The following is a 12,347-nucleotide window of genomic DNA, read 5'->3' as shown; positions in this document are numbered from 1 at the left end:
CCTCTTGCAGACAGATTCCTGGCTCTGGCGTGTGGGGTTTCCTCATGCCTGCTCAGCCCTCTAGACCGAGGCGGCCTCGAATTGAGGCAGCAGGGATTCGCGGGGCTGGCGGGGGGAGAAGATAAGGAAACGTTTGTACCCAAGAAAGTCCTGATTTTTTTAGCGGCGGGCCTCACATAGCGAGCAAGCCGCCGAGCAGATGGTAGACTCCTCCTTGACATCCCCGGGGGCGGCGGGACGTGTGCTGGACGGAGCGTCATCGTCGCCGGGCTCTGCTTCCCGCTCGGCCGCAAACCCTTCCAGGGGCCCTGAGCAAAGGCCTCGACCCTCCAAATTCGGCTTTCGAGAAAATTAAAAGGCGGTCTTTAAAGTCTCTTCTCACCTTACCTTTGTATTTAAACGGCCACTCGTGGGCACTGCCTGGTCAGCCCCTCGCCTCCCGTCTGAGGTGAGGGGCCCAGGAGGCTCTTCTGGTGACATTACTCTGGATCGTGTCCTGCATGTTGAATGACATTGGTCTTGCAACCCTGCCCACCAGGAACCACCTAAAACAGAGAAGATGCCAAAAGCAATCCACACCCTGGACCAAATGGGGCTGGCCGGTGGGGGGGCGGCAGGTGGGGACTCCGTCCGAAAGGGGCCCTCCTGATTGATGGTGGCCAGGTCCTCAGATTTTCTTGTCTCAGGAGGATGAATGTGAGGTTCTTACACAGAACATGTCAGAGCAACCATGGGAGACAGCTTCAAAACAAAGTGTGGCCATTGTTTCTGTTCCCTCAAGGTGACCCCACAGGCCAGCTCTGGGAGGCCTGGGACAAAGCACAGCTCGGCACTGCTGAGATGGCTCTCCAAGACTCTTCACTTCCCCCTGTGGGCTTACCATTCACATTCATCGCCTAAGGAGAGCCACGCCTGTCTTGCCCTTGTAGCTGAAAGCACCTAGAAGCGATGATTCCACACTATTCTGTAAGCAGCTCACGATGGGGTAGTCCTGGGTCGTAAATCACCTGACACCCTGATTTTGTGTTGGGCATGACTGCTCCTTCCTGATCTGACACAGAGGGTTAACTCCTGGTGGGTCAGTGCAGCAAACATTTCTTCCCAATCAGGAGCCCTGAGTGGTTCATTTATCACTAACTAGTAAGGTGACCTTGAGGAAGGTGCTTGACTTCTGCCTCAGTCTCCCCAGCCTCTGGTGAGAACAGTATTATTGAATCCACCTGCCTCCGAAGGCTGTCGTAGAAAGAAATTAAACGTGATCATGTACCTGAATCTGCCCAGGTGTGCACAGTGTGCTGGGTAAACAGCCAGCCTTCATACCTAGACAGTGAAGGGCATGAGACAGCAGAAGGTGGAAATTAAGAGCACTGGCTCTGGTACTTCCTACAAGGCCTACTTAGCCTCTGTGTGCCTCAGTTTTCTCATCTGTAAAATGGGGGTGATTATAATAACACCTGCTTCATAGAGCTACTTAAGTTAATACATGTCAAGTACATAGAACAGTGCATGGCATATAGTAAATGCTCAATTAATGTCTTGTTTTATTAAGAACACATTCCCCTGGCCAGAAGCACATTTGCTGGGCCCCCACAGCCTCCCTGTGCCCCTGGGAACGAAGGCCTGCCTGGGCCTTGGGAAGGAAACCATGGCGGGTCTGGCACAACTCCTCCTTCAGAGCGGTTACGTGGCCTTCTATTCTGCACTCGTACTGTGGGACCTCATGCAACTCCCTCCTGCCCAAGAGCCTTAGTCTTCCCGCTGGAAAAGAAAGACAACCATAGTGACCTGCCCCGCAATCATTCGGATGGCTTCATGGGCGGTATCTGGGAAGAACCCCTCACGCCATGATTTCCCAGGCGTGCACCCCACTGCAGAGGGGAGCCTCAGCACACACATGGCACAGAATCGGGGGGACGAACAACTCAGGGCCTGGAGAGCTCACTGGAAAGGAACAGAGAATCATTTTTGCTGTAAATACCTTTAAAAAAATGATTCCTCAACCTTACCTTTGCCTGTAATTTTCCTGGTAATAGACCCCCACCCCCGACTCCATGAGTTCAGAATGAGGTAGAAATTTCAAAAGGAGTCTTATTCCAGAATGCAGTGTACTCTTCTCAGCAAAGCTCTTTAAAAAAAAAAAAAGATTTTATTTATTTGTCAGAGAGATTGTGAGCCCAAGCAGGGGGGAGTGGGAGGCAGAGGGAGAAGCAGCCTTCTCCGCTGAGCAAGGACCCCAATGTGGGACTCACACTTGATCCCAGGACTCTGGGATCAAGACCTGAGCCGAAGGCAGACACTTAACCGACTGAGCCACCCAGGCTCCCCTAAGCAAGTCTTTGTATTGGGAGCTGCCATCACTGACCCCCATCGGTGGGCGGGGTGAGGTGAGGGGGAGAGGCAGGCACCCAGCCTGCTGTGACCTCACGCTGCCATTTCTGAGGAAGTGACTTGAGCAAGCAAGCCCCAAATCCTGGGGGCCTGGGCCCCATCAACCAATCTACTGGCAAAGGGATGGGGGCGGGGGTCTCTGCCATGCATGCTCTGTTGTTTCTGCAGTGGTCCTCATTCAGACTGCCAGAGATGATCACCCAGGTGAACCCTAGAAGGTCTCCTCTGGAGCAGGAGGACTGGCAAGGGACAGGGTGACCACTGCATTTTCAGAGACTCTTTTGTGTTTGGCTAGCTTCTGGTTGGATTGCCACACTCCACAGCGTCCACCCGTGATCACATTGATGTCCGGCCAGAATGACAGCTTTGGCTCTGGGTTTGGATTCCTTAACCATGCCCCCATGACGTGAGCCGAAAACGGCATGGAACAGTGAGCAGGTCTTGGTATTTGCTCAGATGGCACAAAGACCTTTGTCCTGGAGTCAGATCTCCAGCCAAACCTTGAACTCTGCTGCCCCGGCTTCATAACTGAGTCCTAACAATTGTTCCATGTGATCAGAGGTAAGAAATAGCCTAGTGCCATCCTTGAGGCTTAGCAAGGACACCAGAACGCAGTTCCAGAAAGGCTGTGGGTTAGAAGAGAATATGTCCAAGAGCTCTTGCATGGAGTTACGGTTCGGCAGGCCTTGTCATGGTACTCCTGTCATTTTCCTCTCGGAGAGAATTCGTCTCTTTATATGTGAGTAAGGGAGGCAGGCAGTGAGGTTTTCTCTGTGGAGACCAAAAAGGTTTTACAGATTTTACCTTTCTCAATCTCAAAAACACTTTTTTAAAAATGTAAGATATTTTCTGAAGTGAAACCTGCAGGATGTATGATGCTGTAATTATGAATCCTGTGGTCCTGCTAAGCTAAGACCCATGGCATCACAGAAGTGTAATTCATTCTTTCCCTCGACCAGTATAAAACTAAAACAGCCTGCTAAGCTGTACATAAGTTTCTCTCACTAAAACACACATCTGATCACAGATACAATGGTTCCAAGGCAGCGGTCAGAGCCCAATTAAGACCTTTTAGAGACCACAAATATAGAACCAATTAAGGAACACACCCAAAATAAAAATGACATCAAATGCATTTTTTTAAGTGTAAGGGAAGGAGAACACAGATCTGATTTTCCCCATGATCAATATTTCATTAGCAAATGATCTCCACCTCTCCCATCCTCCCACCCCCTACTTCACCCCTCCAACCTCCTCCCTCCGCCAAATTTGCAGCACAGCCTAGGGGAGTGGGGGCAGGGGAGGGGTGCGTTTGAGTGATGTTATTGCCTAGAAAGTGAGAGCGCTTTCCCAGTTCCCACGGGATAGAGGGAGACTCAAACACCGTAAAGTGGTCTGAAGCAGGCCAGGCAGTCTTCTGAAGGCAGTTCACTGGGGGAGGGATGAGAATTCTCTGGGGAAGCCCGGCAAGAAGCTATAATCTCTAGGTGGGAGAGGTGGCAGAGCCCAGCTCTGGAAGGCTCACCAAAGGGAGCTGGAAGCTGTTGGAACCCATGAGAGAATATCGTAGTGAAATCAGAGGGTGGACATGGAGTCAAGCAGAAAATTATCTTGACTCATCTGGGAAACTAAGGACAAAAGCAATAACTCAGTTTCTACGGAGAACTACTTGTGTTCTTGGGGAAAGGAGATTATTCACAGAGAAACACTGGCCTTCCAAGTCTGCTTCAGAAGACATTAGACTCAAAGTCAGGGCTGGGGGCAATAGAGAGGAGCAGGAAACCAGGAAGATTTGGAGAGAACTCAGTAGTATTTTTGGTTAACACAAGCGGAGCCTTCTAATTGCCAGATCCCATAGTCTTAGAGGCACTGCAGCCTGACATTCATCTCTGCTTAGCTGTGTACCGAGAGGATGGATGTGTAGACACTGTTGTGCGAGGGGCATCCCGGGAGCCCAAAAGGGGAGAGGCTACGAATCCGAGGGCACCCCCTTCTCTAAGGCACCTCCACCTTGGATGATTCTGGAAAACAGTGACCTACCACATAGGGGACAATGAAGCGTTCAGAGGTCTTCCACTGGCAACCCCCCTGACACCAGTTTTCATGGTACCTTTTGTGTCTATTTTGTTGTGGTTGTTGTTGTTAATTTCTTTCTAATAAGTTTCTTGAGCTCTTAAAAAAAAATACTGGTTCTCAAAGCAGGGGTCCCTGTCCTAGCTGCATCAACATCACCTGGGAACTTGTTAGAAATGCAAATGCTCTACCTGACCCGAGACCTAAGGCAGCAGAAACTTCGGGGTTGTTTTACAAGGCCCTCCGCTGACGGCGGTGCTCATGCAGGCTTGGCTGAGCACCATCACTGCAGTAGAATGGCAGACCCACTGAACCACGAAAGTATTAAATATTTCACCCTGTGCTATTTATCAGTGTTTGGCTTTTATATTTAAAAGTTCTTTGCAGGGGCGCCTGGGTGGCACAGCGGTTAAGCGTCTGCCTTCGGCTCAGGGCGTGATCCTGGCGTTATGGGATCAAGTCCCACATCAGGCTCCTCCGCTATGAGCCTGCTTCTTTCTCCCCTGCTTGTGTTCCCTCTCTCGCTGGCTGTCTATCTCTGTCAAATAAATAAATAAAATCTTTAAAAAAAAAAGTTCTTTTCAGAGACGTACAGGGTTTCTATGACACGGAGCTTGTTCTTTCCAGGGTTATGATGCACAGTATTGAGTCAACTCTTTTAACCTTGGGGGTAAGGAGGAGGTACAACAGGACCAAAATGTAATTTGATCCCTCCTTCCTTCCTAGGCTGGGGGAAGAGCGACAAAGTGAACAAAGAGCTGCAGGGGCCAACCATAACAGACTCTTAACTCTAGGAAACAAACTGAGGGCTGCTGGAGGGGAGGTGGGTGGGGGGATGGGGTAACTGGGTGATGGGCATGAAGGAGGACACTTGATGTGATGAGCACTGGGTGTTATATGCAACTGATGAATCACTAAATTCTCCCCCTAAAACTAATAATACACTATATGTTAACTACAGTGAATTTAAATTTAAAAAATTTAAATTAAAAATAAAATTAAAAAGGAGAGAGAGAGATGCAGGGGGACCGGGCTCCAGCTGCATTTGGCTCCCTCCCTCCAAACAGATCCGCTTGAATCAGCAAGGCAACTGAGACGTGTCCTTCAGACCTGCACCAGCTCGTCCTTCCCTTTGGAAATGAGAGCTTGGAGAGCCACACGTGACAGGTGAGTAACCACTAAGACTGCTCACAAGCTTCCCATTTCCTTTTCATTTTCAAGGTCAATTATTCTAGCATTTCTCAACACCGATTCCCTGCCCCACCACAAGGGAAAATGGAATTTATAGCCCTGGAGACTCTGCTACAGTCAGTCACCATTTGGTCCCAGCCCGTCCCTCCCCCCAGCCACACATTCCACGTGACTCTCTCCTCTGGGTTCCAGACCTGCCAAAACATTCCAAGACAGAGGCGATGCCTTGCTGCCTGGCTCACGTTGTCAAACAAGAGAAGGAAGGCCAAAGACAGGTATCTGTCAGGGGGGCCAAGATCTCTGTGCTCCCTGCAGCCTCGGGCAGGCCGGGATGAGAAGGGAACCGGAGCTTTTGCAGAAGCCAGGAGACAGCTAACTGAGGAGGAAAAGGCTCTGTTATGTAAGTGACGCGCATGGCTTAGAGCGCTGCTATCCACCTGTTGCTAATTCCTGCGTTTGCGGTCAGGAAAACCCCGCCTGCTGGTGCAAGCGCCCCAGCTATCAGAGGGCAGAAAGAGGCAATCTAGAAGGGTTTCGTTCGGTTTAACAAAAACATTGACTGAACCACCTACCCTATTAGGTGCAGGGGATCCTGAAATAAATAAACCAGGGTCCCTTTTCACAAGTAGCTTGTGGTCAGGAAGAGGGACACGGGTGGGTAAACAGAACTTTATGATCCGTATGATTTACGGTCTATGTGCTACATAAATGAAACTATCATCGGTGTACAGAAAGCCTGCAGAAGTGCTTTGAAAGTTGAGTCAAGCAGACCCAGTGGTTTCTTCCAGAAACTCGTTCCCGGCAGAGAGAACAGTATGTGCAAAAGCTGCGGAGCGGGGCTGGGGTCCTCTAATCCTGAAACAGCAACATTAAGCTAAGGTTCAAATGCCAAGCGCAGAGTCAGGAAGGCTGGCTGCCTCTTTGCAGGGCCAAAATCTGAGCGGGAGAAGGAGAGGAAGAGCGAGAAGAACGGGTCTGAAGGGACAGAGAAGGGTAGGGGGAAGGGAGGCCAGGGAGATTGCGCGGACAGCTGGCTAGCATTGCAGCCTTTGTGGGCCAGTGGGGACGCTGCTTAGGAGAGCCAGCCTAGCCCAGATGGCAGGGTCGCAGCCGGGACACGGACACAGCTGCGTGCAGAGCTCCCCACCAATGGGAGGGGGCTGCTCTGCTTGAGGAAAGAGTGGGATCTGGAGCCCAGGAACATTTTTTTAAGCCCCTGGACGAGGCCTGGTGTGTCTGGGAGGGCATGACCAGGAATGAAAGGGAGAATCCCGGAATGCAGAACAGAAATCTGCCCATGTGTACCCAAGAGGAAGACAGCTGCTTACTGGATGGACATCTTTACCTTGAACCACCCCCCCCATGGACACTCAAACCTAATATATTCAAAACTGACATGTGATCACCACCCCTCCTCCCTAACTCGCACCCAGAAACCCCATGAGGCCTCTTTCCCACCTCCTCTCTCTAAGCAAATTATTTACTAAATCACTCCGGAATCTGTTCACCTCCCATATTAGTTTCTGTTTGCTGCTGTCACGATTCCCTACAAACTTAGCAGCTTAAAACAACACAAAGTTACTATCCTCCAGTTCCTGGAGGTCACAAGCCTGAACTAAGTCTCACCAGGCTCACATCAAGGTGCCGGCAGAGCTGCGTTCCTTCTGGAGGCTTTAGGGGAGAGCCATCCACTTGATGTGCTCTGGCTTCTAGAAGCTGCCTCATTCCTCGGCCCTTGGCCCCTTCCTCTGTTGTGAAAGCCAGCCGTGCAGCATCTTCAGATCTCCCTCTGACTTTGACCTTCTGCCTTCTTCCATCTTTTAAGGATTCTTGTGATTACCTAGGGCCGACCCAGATCATCCAGATTCATCTCCCCATCTCAAGATCCTTCATTTAATCACATCTGCAAAGTCCCTTTTGCCTGTAAGGTAACACAGTCACCTATTCCAGGATTAGGAAGTAAACTCTTTTTCCTGCCATTTGGGCCATTATTCTGCCCATCACAGGGCTCTCCCCAACACCTCTGTCAGCAGCATCTCTCATCTGGAGCCCCCAGGACGTTGTCAATGCATGGCCAGGGGAGAAGAAAAGAGGGAGAGGAGAAAGAGAAGTGGGGGGAAGGAAAGGGTGCCTCCTCCCACGACCCCCTTGTGGGAAAGGACTTCTTCATTCCCAGGCTCTCACGTGGCCTTCCTGACTCCAGGGTTTCCCCCTCCACACCATTCTTGGCCACACGATTTCCTTTTGTCCTAGCTCTTTGACACCAAGATTTTCCTGGCTCTCTTCTCTGTCTGGAAGCGTCTCTCTGTACCATCCTAACAGTCACCCTCACCGCACCTCAACCCCCACACAGAGCACCTGGCCAGGTGGTGGCCTTTCAGCCCCCGTGGCTCTGTCACCTCCCCAGAAGCCTTCTCACCCTTCCAGGTTTAGGTTAGATGGGGCCCGGGGGCACGTGGAGCCTCTCTCTCACCTACCCCAGCCCTTACTTCCTCTGCCTATACCGCCTGTCTCCTCCCTCGTCTGTCTTCTCTGAGCTTTGCATGCCTTGGGGACATGGTCGGAGTCTGTCTTCTCTGAGCTTTGCATGCCTTGGGGACATGGTCAGAATCTTGTTCCGTGTTTTCCCCCAAGTACATTGAAAGGCTCAATAAATATTTCTGAATCAGATTTTTTTTAATAAAATAAAATAACACTGTCTTTGATTGGAAAGTCTGTGGGTACCAGACCCAACCTGGTCAGCTCACGGATGGCTCTAGCCCAGATCCTGCTCTTTCTTAGTGCTTATGGCAGCTCCCTTGACTTGCAGGATACATTCCCAGGCCTCCAGGGGAGGCCTGAAACTGCAGATAACACTGAAACCTATATATGCTATGCTTTTTCCTCTACATACATACCTATGATAAAGTTTAATTTCTAAATTAGGCACCGTAGAGATGAACAATAATTAACAATAAAATAGAACAATCATAACACTACACTAGGGGCGCCTGGGTGGCACAGCGGTTAAGCGTCTGCCTTCGGCTCAGGGCGTGATCCCGGCTATGGGATCGAGCCCCACATCAGGCTCCTCTGCTATGAGCCTGCTTCTTCCTCTCCCACTCCCCCTGCTTGTGTTCCCTCTCTCACTGGCTGTCTCTATCTCTGTCGAATAAATAAATAAAATCTTTAAAAAATAAAAAAAAATAAAAAAATAAAAAAATNCCCCTGCTTGTGTTCCCTCTCTCACTGGCTGTCTCTACCTCTGTCGAATAAATAAATAAAATCTTTAAAAAATAAAAAAAAAAAAACTAAAAAAAAAATAACANAAAATAACACTACACTAGAGTAAAAGTCACGCAAATGTGGTCTCTCTCTCGAAATATCTTACTATACTGTCCTCGCTCTCCTCTTCCTATGACGATGAGAGATGATAAGGTGTGCATGTGATGAGACGAAGCGAGGTGAGTGATGTAGGCATTATGTCATAGTGTTAGGCAACTACTGATCTTCTGTTGATACGGCAGAAAGAGGACCACCTGCTTTCAGACTGAGGCTGACCTCTGGTAACTGAAACGGCAGATAGAGGGGGACCCCGGTGTTACCTACGGTTGACTCAAGTGGAAGGTGCAGTGGTGAAGTCAGTAGAGGGACACTTTCCTATGGACACAGAGGCGCCAGGAAACAGTTCAGTGCTTGTCAGTCAGTCCCAGATCAGGAAGGCAGCTAGGGACAAGGCCCTGGCAAGAGGCCTGGGAGGTTTTCCAAAGCCAGGATCCAGAAAAGAGGTTTCCCCTCTTGGGTCACCTAGGCAAGGCTGGACCCTGCTGTCTGTAATTTCATCACTGGCCAGAGCTGGATTCCTGCGACATAGTAAGAATTCCAGGACAACACACATGGGGTGGCAGCTGGACTATCAGCTTATGCGAGACCAAGGCAGGGCCAGCGTGGCAGCTCCCCAGCAGGGGTGCACATGTGGGGGCCCCACAGCCCTCCCACACCTACCTCACCTCTGCCCCCACCTCTTTCCCACAACTCTCCCCTCCCATTTGCACTCCCCGAATGCCAGGCCCACTCAAGGGGGGCAGACATTAAAGAAATACCAGCAAACCTCTAGCAACTTCAACAGTTGATGAGAAAAAATCATTAATAACGACCCTTTTCTGTCTGCTTTTAATAGATGAAAAACTTACAAAATCATAGCCTCCTCCAAGAGTTAGTGTGACCAAGACAAATTATGTCAAAAGCACTTGTCAACTTGGTTATAGACTAGAGGATAAACAAGTGTCTCTTTCTCTTGCTCTCTTTCTGTTTTTTTTAACTTTCTTTTTTTTTTTTTTAAAGATTTTATTTATTTATTTAACACAGATAGAGACAGCCAGCGAGAGAGGGAACACAAGCAGGGGGAGTGGGAGAGGAAGAAGCAGGCTCATAGCTGAGGAGCCTGATGTGGGGCTCGATCCCACAATGCTGGGATCACGCCCTGAGCCGAAGGCAGACGCTTAACCGCTGTGCCACCCAGGCGCCCCTCTGTTTTTTTAACTTTCTTAAAATAAGTATTATTAGAACTTTTCACAGCCCAGATGCAGCTGTTCACTTCCGTTCCATATGGAAGTTTTTGCTTTGGTTTATTTATTTTCGCAGCTCTATGATATTCCATAGCATGTCTATCCCACGATGTGTTCATCCATTTTTCTCTTGGGGGACATTCAGGTTGCCCTGAGTTCTTTTCCTCTCTCAAACAATTCTGCAATATATTCTTCTACAAATCTCCTTATGCACACACAGGAGAGTCTCTTACGAGGAATCAATGGGTGAATCCTTGCTCATCTTTACTAAAGGAGTACTGTAATTACTAAGCTACAGTCCGAAATGGCCCCATGTATTTGCCCTCCCACCAACAGCAGGTGTTCCTGTGGCTCCATATCTCCCCCAATACTTTGCAAATGTTTTAGGGTTTCATCAATCTTACATGTATAAAATGGTATCTGGTTTGCTGTAATTTACATTTCCCTGACTACAAGTAAGATCATGTATCTTTTCTTGTATTTATTGGCCTTTTAGAGTTCTTCTGTGAACTGCCTGTTCATATCTTTCGCCTGATTTTCTATTGAGTTGTTTTTTTTTATCTTAGCAATCTATACTTTGGTTTTCATACACATTCTGGATACCAGTCCTTTGTCATTTATAGGCTATGTCTGTTCAAGTCCTCCAAGAAACAGACACCAAGAAGGAATTAGAAGTACAAGACAATTATTGAGGCTAATGCTTCTGAAGGATAATGGGATGGGGGTGGGAATGGCTGGGGAAAGCCTTCAGATGCCAATGTACATCTTGCTATCTGGAAAGAGGAAGAGAGAAGAAAGGAGGATTGGGTAGGAAGAGCCTCCACTGAAGGGCAGCTCTGAGAAGGTTTCTGCTGGCTACTGAGCCCTAGAAGTTTGCCTTTCAAAAGAATCCAACATTAGGCAAGAATGGCTCAGTCTGGTTCTCCAGCCATTCTCAATCTTTAGTGGGGAACAGGCCAGGGAGAGCATGACCTCAACTTGAACCCTGGGGTGGCTCTCAAGGGCACAGCAGCTACAGGCTGTCCTCCAGCCACACACATGACAGGTGCTTCTCTCTAGAAGGGACACTGAGGAGCACACTCCTATGGCTGCCGCACTGCCAAGATCTTCTCCTACTTTGTACTTGTCTACTTTTTATTTTTCCTTTACGGCATCTTTTGATGAAAAGAGGCTTTACATTCTTAACGCAGTCAAATTTACCACTACTTTTCTTTATAGTTTGTTCTTTTTGTGTTTTCAGATAGTATGGCCTACGCTGTGATCTTGAAAGATTTCTGTATTTGCTTCTAGAAGTGCTAAAGTTCTGCTTTTCAAATTTTTCGCCCAGAATTTAATGGATTCTTTTTGGTTTTGTGTTTCTGTATGCATTACCAAATTCCCAGTGCCATTACGTGAATTGTTCATTCTCTCTCCGTGAATCCGCATGTCACTCCTGTCACATATCAAGTCTTCACATGTAGAGGGACCTGTCTGGGGAATGCCTTCTGTTCCATCGGTTCTATTTGTCTCTTTCGGGCCAACACCACACTGCCTTAATTTAGTAAGTCTTAGTCTTATAGGGCAAGTCACTCATCTTGTTTTCTTCAAAATTTTATAACTCTTTTGGCCCTTTGCTTTTTCACAACAAGGTTAGAATCATCTCGTCTAGTTACACACCAAAAAAATCCTGCCTGGATTTGGTTTGGTGTCACGTAGAGTTTATAAATTAATTTAGGAAGAACTGAAATGACAGTGAACCTTCGTATCATGAACACCTTATTCGCCTATTGAAGAATACCTACATAAGTGAAGCTTTATCATTTTCTTCATAAAGATCATGCATACATTTTATTAGATTTATTTCTGGTCCCTTATGGCTTTTGTTTCTTTTTAGATGTTAGCTTTAAAAACTTGTGTTTTCTTTTTTCTTTTTTTTTTAACTTTTTAAAAATTTAAATCCAATTATCCAATGTATAGCACATCATTAGTTTCAGATGTAGAGTTCAATAATTCGTTAGTTACATATAACACACAGTACTCATCACATCACATGCCCTCCTTAATGCCCATCCCCCAATTATCCCATCCCCCCCCCACCTCCCCTCTAGCTAACCCTTGGTTTGTTTCCTATAGTTAAGAGTCTCTCATGGTTTGTTTCCCTCTCTGATT

At 48.1% G+C, this 12,347-nt stretch overlaps 1 long non-coding RNA gene across 1 annotated transcript in view; it reads right to left on the bottom strand.

The window, feature by feature from the left end:
- The window catches only part of LOC105235652, a 127,997-nt gene that overhangs the window by 74,378 nt on the left and 41,272 nt on the right, over positions 1-12,347 (bottom strand). The window contains exon 6 of the long non-coding RNA XR_002141843.2: positions 388-545. This is a non-coding gene — a long non-coding RNA (uncharacterized LOC105235652). The remainder of the gene's footprint in view (positions 1-387; positions 546-12,347) is intronic.

Source organism: Ailuropoda melanoleuca, chromosome 4 (assembly GCF_002007445.2).
Source record: "Ailuropoda melanoleuca isolate Jingjing chromosome 4, ASM200744v2, whole genome shotgun sequence".
Classification (NCBI taxonomy): Eukaryota; Metazoa; Chordata; class Mammalia; order Carnivora; family Ursidae; genus Ailuropoda; species Ailuropoda melanoleuca.
This window is presented reverse-complemented; position numbering and strand designations above follow the sequence as displayed.